This window comes from Peromyscus eremicus, chromosome 19 (assembly GCF_949786415.1).
Source record: "Peromyscus eremicus chromosome 19, PerEre_H2_v1, whole genome shotgun sequence".
In the NCBI taxonomy this organism is placed as follows: domain Eukaryota; kingdom Metazoa; phylum Chordata; class Mammalia; order Rodentia; family Cricetidae; genus Peromyscus; species Peromyscus eremicus.
In genome coordinates this window covers 45,196,135-45,211,030 of record NC_081435.1, presented here as the reverse complement: position 1 = coordinate 45,211,030, position 14,896 = coordinate 45,196,135, and the positions used below count along the sequence as shown (strand labels likewise).

At 39.7% G+C, this 14,896-nt stretch overlaps 1 pseudogene; it reads right to left on the bottom strand.

The window, feature by feature from the left end:
- Nucleotides 1-10,417: 10,417 nt before the first annotated feature.
- LOC131895623 (serine/threonine-protein phosphatase 4 regulatory subunit 1-like) lies at nucleotides 10,418-14,552 on the bottom strand (annotated as a pseudogene).
- Nucleotides 14,553-14,896: the final 344 nt, after the last annotated feature.

Genomic DNA, 14,896 nt, shown 5'->3' with positions numbered 1-14,896 from the left:
TCCATTTTCTGCTGGGCCCCAGAAATTACATACTAATTTCTGAAAATCCTAGAAAAGTCAGTTCTTCCCTGACTCATACACCTCCTATATACAACCTTATACCTTTGTAATTGTTTGAATATATATACATATATATATACTATATTAAATAACATGTGTATATGTATGTAGACACACACATACACACACACACAAACACACACACACACACACACACACACACACACACACACACACACACACACACTGGAGCTCAGTCTACCTCTCTAAGAGCTTCACTGATAAAGAGACCCAAGTTCTTCTACTCAATAAAATATTGATTCACAATTAACCTGCATCAATTCCTGAATGTCTTTATTCACCCTTGTTACATAACTCTTTCTCACAAATATTGAAAGTTCCCCTCCTGAGGAGGGGGAAAAGTATCTAAACCTTGCCAAGTCTAGGAAGTAAATAAAACTTACAAGGCTCAGGCAGTTCCTGAAAGTTAAAAGATTCATAAGCCCCTCACCAAGGTTATATAATCCCTAACAACTGCTGGAGAGGGGAGAGGAAATACTGAGTACTGGGACTGCCTAAATGTTTTTCTTTAGGGAACTCTCGAGATGCAGCTTTCATGAGTTGTTACCCATAGTGAGGTGGGATTCTAGGTGATGCAGCTGCCTTTGAGTCACAATGCTCCTTCAAGTAACTGCCCCAAATATTCCTGTAAGTAGCTCTGTGCAATTCACTGGCTCACTGAAACGGACATAGGTAGAATCATTATTTCTTAATCTGTACTGTGTCCTATATGGGGTGTTAGGCTTTTGTCCTCATCTCCCCAGGAAAAGGCACACAACTCCAGTCTGTACTTCTTTGGTTCTACTTTGATATGGGTCATCTTATATATGTGCATGCAGCTCTCTAGAGTAAGTTCTCAAAGGAGGAGTCACTTGGTCAAATCATATGTGGGCTTGGAATTTTAAAAAATACTACCTAGTGCTCTTTGTGGAAGATGGAGTAGGTCATACCCTCATGAGTGACACATAGATCTCAGCTTCCTTACTTCTCCAGCCTTGGTAGTGTGTTGTCAGACATTTGAAACTGCTGGTGTACACATGAAAATGTCTTCCTTTGTATTTATCTCATGAAGAGTGATGCACGGTATTTTCTGGCTTAAAAAAATTGTTTACCTTTTGTCTTAGTTATTTTTTATTGCTGTGAGAAGGCACCATGATGAAGGCAACTTATGAAAGAAGGTTTTATTTGGGGCTTACAGTCTCAGAGGGTGAGTCCATGACCATCATGCTGAAGAGTATGGCAGCAGGCAGGTGGGCACAGGAGTGTTTACATGTTGATCCACAAGCAAGAGGCAGGGAGAGACAAAGAGACAGAGACAAAGACACAAAGAGAGACAGATGTATAGAGAGAGACAGAGAGAGCTAACTGGGAATTACTTGGGCTTTTGAAACCTCAAAGCCCACTACTAGTGACATATGACTTCCAACAAGGCCACACACCCTAATCCTTCTCAAACAGTTCCACCAACTTGGAACCAAACATTCAAATATATGAGCCACTGGTGGCCATTCTCCTTCAAACAATAACACCTTCTTATGACCTCTGTTATAATATTGCTTTTAAAATTAATTTGTAGTAAATCATTACATGATAAAATAAAAAATACACTTTTATATGCAATACATGCATATTTTTCTGTCTTTGTAGTTTTTATTTTGACGCTGTGGAATTATGCTGTGGGTTTGTCCATGGTGTTTCTGTAGACTTCCATGTAGAAATTGTTTTTATCTTTCTGTAGTTAAAGTATTAGATATTTACAATCAGTCCATCTTTATTAAAAATAAGTTTATAAAACATTTTATAGGGATCCAACTATGTAAACAGATTGTATTAGAGAATTGGCACATTTATAATGCTGTTTACCAAAATACTGTTTAGCTTCTGAAAAAATATACATCTTAGTTTCTCTTTAAATATTTTCTTAAGTATTTTATAAATTTTCTTGCCATTGTTAACAAAGTTTTTCTTTTGTTGCTTGTATACAGCAAAGATATGTCTTTTATCATATTAATTATATAACCTTGTCTCCTGAACTGCCTAGTTTTCAATAAGTAGTGAATTGCTTGCTATCATGTACCCATCTACTCCTATATTTACACTTATTTTTTATATCACCTAATGTAAAATTTTCAATTAATAATTTATTTGTGGCCTAAAATATGATTTGCTAAGTTCAGGTTTTTAAAAAATTACTTTTTCTTTTTTTTATGTGTAGGGTTGTAGCAGGAATCTTAAAAGTTCTTATTAATAAGATCAAACCTGAGGCCAGGTATTGGGGTGGATGCTGGAATATCAGAGAAGCGGAACAAGCCACAGCTTCCTCACCTTGCCAGTTCCCCAGCTGATCCTGTTTCCTCAGACTGGAAGCCTCTGAGTCCTCATCCAAATGGATCTCAGTTGAACTGTGCTGCTCAAAAGCCTAAAAGCTTAACCAGCTCTAGTTCCTGGTCTCCACGCCTTATACACCTTTCTGCTTTCTGCCATCACTCCCTGGGATTAAAGGCTCACTTTCTAGGATTAAAGGTGTGTGTCACCATGCCTGGCTGTTTCCAATGTGGCCTTGAACACACAGAGATCCAGAGGGATTTCTGCCTCTGGAATGCTAGGATTAAAGGTGTGAGTGCCACCATTTTCTAGCCTCTGTATCTAGTGGCTGTTCTGTTCTCTGACCCCAGATAAGTTTATTAGGGTGCACAATATTTTGGGGAACACAATACTACCACATAGGGTGGATGAGTAGGTGGGTACAAATGCCAATGGAGGCCAGTACAGGGCATTGGATGAGCCTAGAGCTGAGGTCACAGACAGTTGTGAGTCACCTGACATGGGTACTGAGAGACAAATTATGGTACTCTGTAAGGACAGGAAGTGATCCTAACCACAGAGTCATCTCTTCAGCCTCTAAATCCAGTTATGAGTATGTAAGAAGAATGCAAATAAATGAAATTTAATTTCTTGAAACTCAATTAGAACTACCCTATTATTGGTATTAGTTATCCACTAACAAGCATTTTTATTCACTCATATGCTAGGAACAGAGGCAGTGGAATTAAAATCTCCTCTATCTAATGTTTCCATTTCCTGTAGTATTTCCTACAGTTTTTTTAAGTATGTTGATACAAATTTATTTGTTCATAGATTCCCATAATGAAATAACCATCTGTGTAGATTACACCCTTCGGCATGTTTTCATGTCTGCCTGATAGCCATATTCATGCTTTTGCCTTGAAAGTATTATATCCAAGGTATGTTTTTTAAATTTGAAGGTAAATTTGAGTTTTGCCTTACAATACAGTAGAAGCTTCAAAACAGGAGTTTTTTTTAACTCCTTACCTTTTTAAAATGTGTATTTGCTTGTCATCCAGCACATTTCCTATTACAACATGTTCTTTAAATTGATTTTTAGGTAATATTTCAGCCCTTACATTACAGAGACTGGTTTTCTTTACTGAGAAATAAAGACAATTACATTAGTCCCCATGTCATGATTTGGGAGCTTGTTGGTAGCTAAAAACAAAGTCTGCTATAGGAAAGGAAAATTACGTAATTACATTTTAATTTCAAAAATGCTTTTAAAAATTAAATAGAAAGCAATATAACTGACATACTATACAATTCACCCTTTAAAGTACATAATTTGATGGCTTTTATATACACATGAAGTTGCATTTTCTTTCCCATAGTCAATTTTAGATATTTTTTATTATACCAAAAGGAATCCTTACACGTTTAAGTCATTATCTGTTCCTGACCCTACTCAACCCCATCCCCAGTACCAGACAACATTAATTTACATGCTCATCATAGCTTCCTAATAAGTATGAATGGAACCCTATAATGTGGGGTCCTTTGTGATTAACCTCTTTTGCTTAATATATTTTCAAGATTCATCCATTTTATAGTCTTTAATGTTATTTCTTTCCTTCTTATTGCTAGAAAATATTCCACTGCATTATTATCTGTTCATTAAATTTTAGATATTGATTTGTTTTTATGCAATAATGCTATTGTGAGTGTTCCTGTTCAAGTTGTGCATATTTGTTTTTCTTTCTTTTGTGTATATATCAGAACTTGTGAATCACAGTGCCCAGTGGTCAAACTTTTCAGTAACTGTTAAGCTAATTTCATAAGTAGGTACATCATTTGACATTCCCACTAGCAGAATGACAGTTCTGATCACCCCCGCCCCCATCCCTGCCAATGCTTGACCTTATCTGCTCATTGGACAGCCCAATAATCCTTCTCACTTCTGTAAGATCAGTAGTAAATGCCTCCACTTTGTTAGGAAATTTTACAACTTAAAGCTTTATTTATTATATGTGTATGTATATATGTTGGTCTGTGTGAATTAATGTGCCCCAATGTACATGGAGAACAGAAGATAGCGTCTGATCCTCCAGAACTGAAGTTATAGAACTTGTGAACCACTATGTAGGTGCTGAAAACTTAACCCAAGTCCTCCACAAGAGCATTATATGTTCTTAACCACTGAGCCATCTCTTCAGGTCCATTCTTTGTAGCTTAAGTCTCTTCCCCATTTTCCTTGATCAGTTTAGCTAAAGGTTTGTCTGTTTTGTTGATCTTAAAACAAAACAAAATAACAATAACAGTCTCTGGCTTCATTTTATATACATATATACACATATGTATATATATGTGTATATATATATATTATATATATATATATATCACCATATTATTAATACCTTGCATTGATGTATTCCAATGGATAATCTCATATTAATGCACTGTTATTAACTGCAGCCTTCGCTCATTTCTGTCCTAATCATTATTATGTTTTTCCTCATTTACTTTGCATTCAGTTGTTCCTCCTGTAGTAAGGTAGTCTATTAAGTTGCTGATTTGGAATCTTTCTTGTTTCTCAGTACAGTAGCTCACTCAAATCTTAACTAGTTCTAGAAGACTAATATAATTGTCCTTATGTCCTAGTGACAAAAACCAGTCTCTGTAAAGTAAGGGCTAAAATACACACAGATTATAAATGGAGGAAACATGAGCTGGATCCTTTTCATTTCCCAAATTCTAGATATTTGTTAGACTATGTGTCCTTGCTCTTCTCTGTCTCAGTTTCTCTCTCCTTCTCTTTCTAACTCCTTTAATGAACAGACATCTTTAAAGAGCAATTTCACATTAACAAAAAGTTGAACAGCAGTAAAGAGTTCCCATATACGGCCATGAAGCAAATTCATTATATTATTAACAGTTTGCATTATTATGGTGTTCATATTGCAATGAATAAAATAATATTGATGCATTGATGTCTATAGTTTTCATTAGTGTTCACTTTTAGAGTTTGTCTTGCTTGATTTTTTTAGTCAACTTGATACAAGTTAGAGTTATCTGAAAAGGGGAAATTATAACTGAGATAATGCCTCCACGAGGTTGGCCTGTAGGCAAGCCTATAAAGCATTTTCTTGGTTAGTGATTGAAATTGGAAAGCCCAGTACATTGTGGCTGGTGCCAATTCTGGGCAGGTGGTCCTTGGTAGTATAAGGAAGCAGGATGGGCAAGCCATGGGGAACACTGCCTCAGTTCCTGCCTTGACTTCCTGCCCTGACTTCCCTTCATGAAGGGATGTGATTGGGACATCTAAGCAAAAAATACCCCTGTCTTCCCCAAGTTACTTTTTGTCATGTTGTTCTATCATAGACATAGAAACATTAAGACAGAGTTTCACAGTTATATGAGGTTTTACAAATGCATATCAGGTACCCATTAGTACTGTGTCACACAGAATAGTCTCATTGCTCCCACATATCCTTGTTGTCTTACTCTATCCCACATTGCCAGTTGTTGGCAACCACCCATCTTTTAATTGCTTCCATTTTTTCCTATCCCGGCTTGTCATATAGCTGGGATGATATACCATGTAGATTTGCAAACTCAGTTCTTTCATGCAGTAATATTCATATTAGGTTTCTCCATAGTTTGTGGGGCTTGGTGGCTCATTTCTTTTTAATCACTTAAAAAATAGACCTTTCTTTAGATATACCACAGTTTGTTTACTCATTCACCTATTGAAGGGTATCTTATTTTCTTCCAAGTTTGAAAAATTATGCGTAAAGATGCTAAAAAATCTTTTATATGATTTGGTGAGAATGTAAGTTTTGAACTCCTTTGAGAAAACACTAAGGAGCTGTCATCGCTGGAAGGTAGAAGCACATTTACATTTGCTTAAAGAAAAACCTCCTAAACTATTGAACAAAGCCTTGTCTGTGGACCCCTATTCTTCTCCATCCTCATCAACATCTGTTGTTTTACTGTTGTGGGCTTGATTTACACTATCAATGTATAGAACTATCACAGTGTTGTTTTAATTTGCAAATCCCTAATAACATTTGGTGTTGGACATCATTTAGTATGTGTATTTGTCACCTTGATCTCTTCTCTGGCAATGTATCTTCAAATGAATGCCCATTTACAAAATAGGCATTACCAAATACCTTTTGTTTCTTCCTTGATAATGTCACACATGTAAACAATGCATCTTGAGCATATCTACCTCCAAATTTCCTTTCTCACCTCCCAACATGTTCTCTGCCCTCATCCTTTTTTTCTTTATTGTAACCCACTGAGTCCTATTAGTTCTGTGTGTTGGTATGTTGACTGATCTTGTTGGCTGGAGCCTGTATAGTTATGCAGGTAACCGATAGCTGAAGTAAATTTATACATGCAATGGACAGGGCATATGCAGAAGACAGCATGACATAGCACTCCTCCCCACCATCAATCTCTTTTGTTCTTCCCACCACCTCTTCTTGAAGTTTCCTGAGCCTGGGGAAGGCAGAGGATGTATTGATACAGGGTACACTTTGACTTCAATAACTGTTGGAGGATAAGTTATAATCAATAAGATGAGGAGTGGGGTGGCATATTTCAAATGCTGTTAGTCTCGGAACTGGGAAGGTAGAGGTAGGCAGCTCTCTGTGAACCCCAGGCAAGCCAGAGATACATAATCAGAGCCTGTCTCAAAAGAAGAGAGAGAGGGAGGGAGGGAGGGAGGGAGGGAGGGAGGGAGGGAGGGAGGGAGGGAGGGAGAGGAGTAGAAAATGGCTAAGGATAAGAAGTATTCGACTGGATTTGAAAAGAAAACAAAATCAAAGTGAAGAAGGAGTTCAGAAGCTAGGAGGGGAAAGTTGAGATATTATTAGGATCCACAGAGTCTAGTGTTGAAGGTATTGAAAGTTATATCTAAGATGTAAAAAAGGATCAGGCAGCAGTGGCACACGTCTTTAATCCCAGCACTCGGGAGGCAGAGCCAGGCGGATCTCTGTGAGTTCGAGGCCAGCCTGGTCTACAGAGCGAGTTCCAGGACAGGCACCAAAACTACACGGAGAAAAAAAAGAAGTGAAAAAGAAGAGTGGGTAAGTAAAAGCATGAAAGGGTGTAGTAGGTCTGTGAGTGTGTGGGTATGAGATGTGGCTGAAGAGGATAGAATGCCGGGGGTTGACTGGGAGAAGGAGCATCCACAACAATCCAAACCCTAACTGACCAGTACGCAAACAAAAGCAAAACCATCATGAGCTACACAGCAAGAGTGAAGACTGTTAATAGACAGAAGGGTTAAAAAGAATACATAGAGCCCTCTGGCTCTAACAGGCTCCACATCTTTCCATGTGCAGTCTCTTATTTTCTAAGATATGAGATTTGTGGTTACAGGTTTGCTCCCAGTATCCCCTTGTTAATATCCATGAAATAAGTGGTGATGGCCCCTCTCCCATTTGTGATGTTATTAGCTGAAATCTTCTTTCATTCTTAGTATCTTGAGCAGATATTTATCACTTTATTGATATTTTCAAAGAACTGATGTTTGGATTTATTGATTTTCTTTATTGATATTTTAAATTTCACCAACTTATGGTGTTCAGTATTTCTCTTTCCACTTCAAGTTAATTTTCTCTTCTTTTTCTATTTTCCTAAAATAGAAGCTTATGTTATTGATTTTTGGAGTTTCCTTCTGATATACACATACAAAGCTATAAATTTCTCCTAAATCAAAGCCTTTGCCAATGCCCACACATTTTGACAAGTTTTATTTCCCAATTACTTACATTTTGTTAAGATAGTTTATATCCCTTGGACTTCTATGGTCTTTACATTACTCAGGAGTGCATTGTTTGATCACGAACATTTTGAAATTTTTCCAGGTATTTTTCTGTTATCGGTGTCTAACTTAATTCCATTATGGTATAAGATTATACTTTAAAAAGACATTTATATTTATTTATGTGTCTGTGTGTGAAAGAGTATTATGTGCACGTACATGTAGAGGTCAAAGAGGGTGTCAGATTTCCTAGACCTGGAGACACAAGCAGTGTGAGCCACCGGATGTGAGTACTGGGAACCAAACAAGTGTTCTTAACTGCTGAACCATCTCTCCAGTCCCGAGAATTTGCTTCTTAAGATTTCCTTTTCTGAAAGTTGGCTGAGGTGCTTTGTATGGCCCATAATATGCTTTATTTTGGCAACTGTTCTATATTCTGCTTGTCGAAACATTCTGTAAATGTCAATTAGATTCAGTTGACTGATGACTCTTCTTCGGTTCAACTGTGTCAGTAATGATTTTCCCTTTTCTGGATCTGCCAATTACTGAGAAAGGAACACCGAACTCTCTAATTAGAATGATGGGTTCATTTATTTCTCTCTGAAGTGCTATTCGATTTAGGCTCATGTGCTTTGATGTTGGGGTGTTGGCTCGCACACATTAGGGAACTGCTGTATCATTCTGGATACACAATTCCTTTACCATTTTGTAATATACCATTTTTCTCTGATAATTTCTGTAGGTCTGAATTTTTCTTTGTAAAACATTAATATAGCTACCCCTGATATCGTATCATTTATGTTAGCATGTTGTATATTTCTTCATCCTGTTACAGGCATACCTTAAAGATATTGAAGATAGCCGGGCGGTGGTGGCGCACGCCTTTAATCCCAGCACTCGGGAGGCAGAGCCAGGCAGATCTCTGTGAGTTCGAGGCCAGCCTGGGCTACCAAGTGAGTCCCAGGAAAGGCACAAAGCTACATAGAGAAATCCTGTCTCGAAAAACCAAAAAAAAAAAAAAAAAAAAAAAGATATTGAAGATTAATTTGCAGAACACTACAATTAATTAAATATCACAACAGAGCAAACAACATGAATTTCTTTTGTTTCCCATCACATATAAAAGTTATGTATATAACACGCAATAGAATTATGTATAAAACAATGTACAAGCACAATGAAGTTTGCTTCATTAGTTAATTCTCCCTTTCACAATAGATGTCTTTGTAACTCCATGCTGCTTAATATCGTTTTACCCACAGTAGAGCGCCTATAAAAACCAAAGCCAATCCTCTCACCCCTGCAGCAACTTTATTGAGTAAGCTTATGTAATTGTTTAAGTCCTTTGAACAATGTTCACAGCATCTGTTCTAAGAGCCCATTTCAAGTAACTGCCTTCTTTGCTCATCAATGAGAAACATCTCTTCATTCACGAAACATTTTTCCTGAGCTTCAGCAATTCAGTTCTGTCTTCGAGCACTTGTACCCTGACAGTTCTAACAGCACAATTAAGACTGCCCACCCCAGAATGGCTCCTGTAAAGCACAGGAAGAAAAAGTTACATCTCCACGATGACCATGATCAAGTTAAAATAGCCTTACATACATTATTCATGGTAAGAAATTTCCTCCATGTCATGGCCAGCATGAAAAAAGACTAGTAGAGAGAGATTCTGCAAGTGTTGTATAAATATGTGCAACAATGTCATGCATGAGGGGTCAAAATCAGAGTCTGTTTTAATGTTAACATCAAGCCCCAAGGAGAAACTGAAAACAAAGCAAAGCCTCTTTTGTCATTTATATACACACCAAGAACTATTTACACTTAGGGCTGGATGGGCAGCTATGGTATTGAACAGACTCTGCACCTGGAAGGGATGCTTAGGCTAATACTGAAGGTCTTTCCCATCCACTATCCATCAGCCTTCTGGCTATAAGAATGTCATTTATCACTCATTGAATGAAACCAGGAGAAAGCAAGGCAGGTCTCTGGGAACCTCATCCTTTCCAAAAGGAAATGCTCTGCCAGTTCAGGTTTCTCTCACTCAGGAAGACAAAGTGATAAGAAGGCTTTGGTAACCATTATAATCCTCTGAAAAATCACTTTTTCTTCTGTCAAGGTAAGGTAATAGTGGTTAGTGGACTTTCCCTTGACTCTTAAAATCCCTGGACTTGGGGGTATCATCTAGCATCTGTCACTGAGCCAGCAGGAGGAGGTACCACCACACTTGTCCCAGACTGGTTCAGGGCAGTCAGACCATGGCTCTTGCAGAAGTAGAAAGGCCATTATGGTTCATGTTTTCTGATGGATTAAGGAAGTAAGACCCGTTGCATCTTCAGAGGCTTTGGTGCTGGAAGGGTGGATGCTTGCCAAGTACCTGGCATCAGTGTCTCAACCAATCTGGAGGGGCGTGATGGTTTGTTTCAGGGCCACTTGATGACAGCAAAGGCTAAGAAGTACCCTTTCTCTGGTACCATCTGTCATAGTGGTTTTTTGTGTGTGTGTGTGTGAGGAGCACTCTAACATTTGGAACCCCGTCATTTGCCACAGTAAGAAAATGTGATGTCAGGTGCACAGTAAACTGGTCTGTGGAGAGGCGTTGTCTTCAGTGACAGTTTAGGTGGAGAGAAACAAGTGTGGCCGTTCTGTCAGGCACGCGCCCAAACAACCACATGGAGGACAGAATCCTGAACAGCATCTTAGGAGGTACAGATTCTTGTTTCTACAGTTAAACCGGAATTTCAGGTACATGGAAACTCAAACAAAAATAATATACCCAAACCAAACCCAAAGCATTTATATATTGTACATGTTACTTAAGGTACCACATGATGTTTCAGTACATCAGGTAGACGTGTATCATGTTCCAATCAAAGGAAACAAGTTTTATGTTTACTCAAGGGGCTGTTTGTTTTGTTTTGTTTTTTGGTTGTTTTGTTTTTTAAATTTTTCTGGCAATGGTAAAAGCAGCCGGAATCTTCTTTTTGTTATCTAGGGCTTAGTTCCCTAGTTGACTACCTCCCCCATTCTATTTAGATCATTTAAGCTAACTAGGATGAGTCTTGAACTCCTGATCCTCCTCTCAAGTGCTGAGATTACAGGTGTGTGCCACTGTGCTTGGCTTCCATTGCAGTTTTAAACTTCTCTGCAGAAACCCAAGACTGCCAGTCTATACCTTCGTTTCCAACCTGCATCCTGGTGGGCACTGTGGTGTCTGCATATGGTGTGTGCACAGAGTGACACATGCAGGTGTGTGCATATGGCTTGAGTATGTCCGCTTGAGGACATGCTCAGCTGGCTGAGATGATGAGCCAGACAGATGCCTAACTTTGAGGAGCATGTGATCTGGTGAACAGCTGAGTAGTTACTTCTATTCCTCACTATAAGAAGATTTGAGAGAGATGGAATTATAAGAAGATCATAGGTAGGCGTGCCCAGGCCTTTCTCACCTGGCAGGCAAAGACAAAGGCTTGCTGACCAGACAGTTTAAGACACTTGCCAAACTTCTCTGCCAGCTCATTGATGAGGTCTACTCTGAAGGTTGGGGGAGTCATCATGTAGAGCTTCCTGGACACTTTGCTGTTCTACTTGTAGGAAATCCAATGGATGGAAGAAACTTTGTCTGCACACAGGTTCAGAACAATGAGACGCAAGTAAGGATAAAAACATTTGGAACTATGTAATTCCCGAAGTAAAATAGCTCTTCAGCCAGTTCAGCTCAAAAGCACCAAGTTGTACAATTATTTGTCATCCAAACCATCTGAAGTTAATACAGATATTCTCTTCTTTTGTCAATATGAAGACACTTCAGAAAACCATGCACATGTTTGAAAATACCTATCCTAACTTCATCGAGGTCTTTTAAAAATCCATTAAAGACTGGAACCAGATCTGCATCTGTCAACTTGTCTCCAAGAAAAACTGCAAGCTTGTGGATGGAGAATGCTAAAGTTCTTTGCACTTGCCACTGTGTGTCTGATGCCAGAGACTTGTAAATCTCTCTTAGGCAGTGCCAGTTCTACCTGCTGAGTGTCAGGGCCACACCTGGCAGGTTGTATGCCCAGTGCTTAGTGATCTTAGTGTCAACTGTGCTTAAAGGAGATCAGTCACTGACAAGCACTGATCTATAAAGCTTGTAGTATGACATCTTGCACTGGACATCTCCTCTCCTCATTTGGGGTTACAGCGATTGTTACCCCATTGGTGTTCACCTCCATATCTTCATGGACACAGTTAGAAATGACATTCAAATTGTCAACAGCAGCACTAACTAAGGGCATGGAGTCATCTTGATTTATTAAAATCTGGTTTTCTTGGTTTGTTACAGCTTGGTAGCTCATTTATACCCAGTTCATCTTGCACCTTACTCCACTGATCTATACTGCCAGCCTCTTCATGAGCATCCAGGCTGGAAGTCTGCAGTTCAGTCGACAGTACCTCCCACCTGTTCTTTAACATGTCTCATCCATGTGGGTTTCTAGGTTCTATGTCATTTCTTCAAGTTCCTTCTGGATGGCCATGGTGATATCAGGAGAGCCCCTTATGGAGACTCCTGCTCTCTCTGGGAAGCATCTCTCCTTGGAGTCCTGTTCGAGCTCTGTGTCAATATCTATTTCAGGTAGAAGAGTCTCTCCAGAAATGGAAGGGGTTGAACAATTGCTGGTCTAAGTGAGCCAAATCTGGGGAGCTGGCTGGTGCCAACTTCTGGTGGGAATAGACTTGTGCTAGCAGGCTTTTTAAAAAAAATCATTCTCATTACTGGGTGCTTCCTGATGAGATGTGGAGGACAAAGTACAGAGAGTAAGAAGCTATCTATTGAAATATCTATGTCCCCTGGAGAGTTCCTGGATGTCAAAGAAGTACAGTCTTTGAGTGTGCTTTCCAGTCTAGCCTTGGGATAAAGGACGCTGAGATCTGAAGGAGCATCCTTATCTGCTCTTCTACACGTGATCATTGATGCTATTTTTGTCTCAGCTGACATTCAATAAAAGGAGATATGAAAGGCCCTCAGAGACAAAAAGAGAGACACATACACATGTATGCACACACACACACACACACACACACACACACACACACAGAGAGAGAGAGAGAGAGAGAGAGAGAGAGAGAGAGACAGACAGACAGACAGACAGACAGACAGACAAAAGGCTGCTTGGCCAACCCAGCCAGAAGGATCACTGATAAAGTTAAGAAAAAGCAGTCTTAGTTACTTTTCTGTTGCTGTGATAAGACAACATGGCCAAGGCGAGTTATAGAAGAAAGCATTTAACTGAGACTTACAGTTTCAGAGTGAGTCCATGACCATCATAGTGGGGTACATGGCAGGAAGCAGGCAGGCAGGCATTGGCACTGGAGCAGTAGCTGCAAGGTTACATAGGATCTACAAACAAGAGGCAGGGAGAGAGAAAGAGAGAGAGAGAGAGAGAGAGAGAGAGAGAGAGAGAGAGAGAGAGAGAGAGAGAGAGAGAATGGGAATAGTTTTGGCTTTTGAATCTTCAGAGCTGACCCCCAGTGACACACCTCCTCCAATAAGGCCACACCTTCTAATCCTTCCCAAACACTTCCAACTACAGGAACAAACACTCACATATATGAGCTTATGGTGAATTCAACCACCACAATAACGCTGATAACTTTATTCCTTGGATTTCCCAACATGTTATACATGAAATAGTCATGAAGCACTCAGCATAGGCCTTTCTAACTCCCCACAAAATATCAGAACATAACCGGAAAAACTTGGGCAGCAGCATTTCCTTGGTAGCTTGCTGGCCAACTCCCTTTCAAATATGTTCAAAATTGGCAGCACAGACTTTTCAAACATTCTACAGTCACAGTGTACCTCACGAAAGGGAGGCTAAGATGCTCTGTAGTGTCCTTCCAACCATAGGAGCATCGTGCACATAGCCACAGCCTCTGTCCTCCTGTCGTCTTTGCTCTAGGAAGGACAATCAGCTCTATGAGGACAGAGCACACTTTGGTCTCCACATCAAATCACTTGATCAGCTCCTGTTCCAGCAGGGTTAGCAAAGCTGCCTGACTGGTTTTCCTGTCAGGAAAGATTATTGTGATCTTCAAGATAGTTCTAACCACAATAGGTAGGATTTGGAAGAAGCATAGGGTGTTGAGTCTCTTGACAAAACAGTACAGTATGTGGCGCTTGTTCCGTCAACTCTGCTCTCTCAGTAGGTTCTGAATCATCAAATCTGCTAGCTCTTTTCAAACCAACAACACAATCTCTTTCGTCAGGGCAGCCTTCCCTCAGAGTATCCAGCAAACTCCTGGCCATCATTTGTCTGTTCCCATTTGTGTCGTACTTGTCCCGTCTCCCAAGCAGTGTCAACACTTCATTGTGTGAGATAAAGTCCAGGAGTCAGTGTGCATCCTCCAGCAAGTCCTCCTGGAGCTCTAAGAGGTGTGCCATCTTGTGCTCACCCACAACAACGGATGCTCACAGACTGCCTCTCTCCTCCCAAGCTTCAGTTCTAGCTGTGGTTCTCTCACTATTTCCACTACATCTGCAGTGACTTGCTCCACCTGAAGCCTTGGAATCCCCAAATTCAACTGTGAAGGTTGGGATCAACTTCTTCCAAATTCCTGCCGATGTTGATAGTCTGACTTCCTGCCCATCACACATGCTCTTTGTGGCGACTAGGATGGTGAGTCCTTCCCAGGTTTTCAACTCACTTTGCCCATATCCATCAGAGGGCTCACTATCTATGCCAGCTATGACCTTACAGAATTTCTTCTTTCTTAGGTCATAAGGCT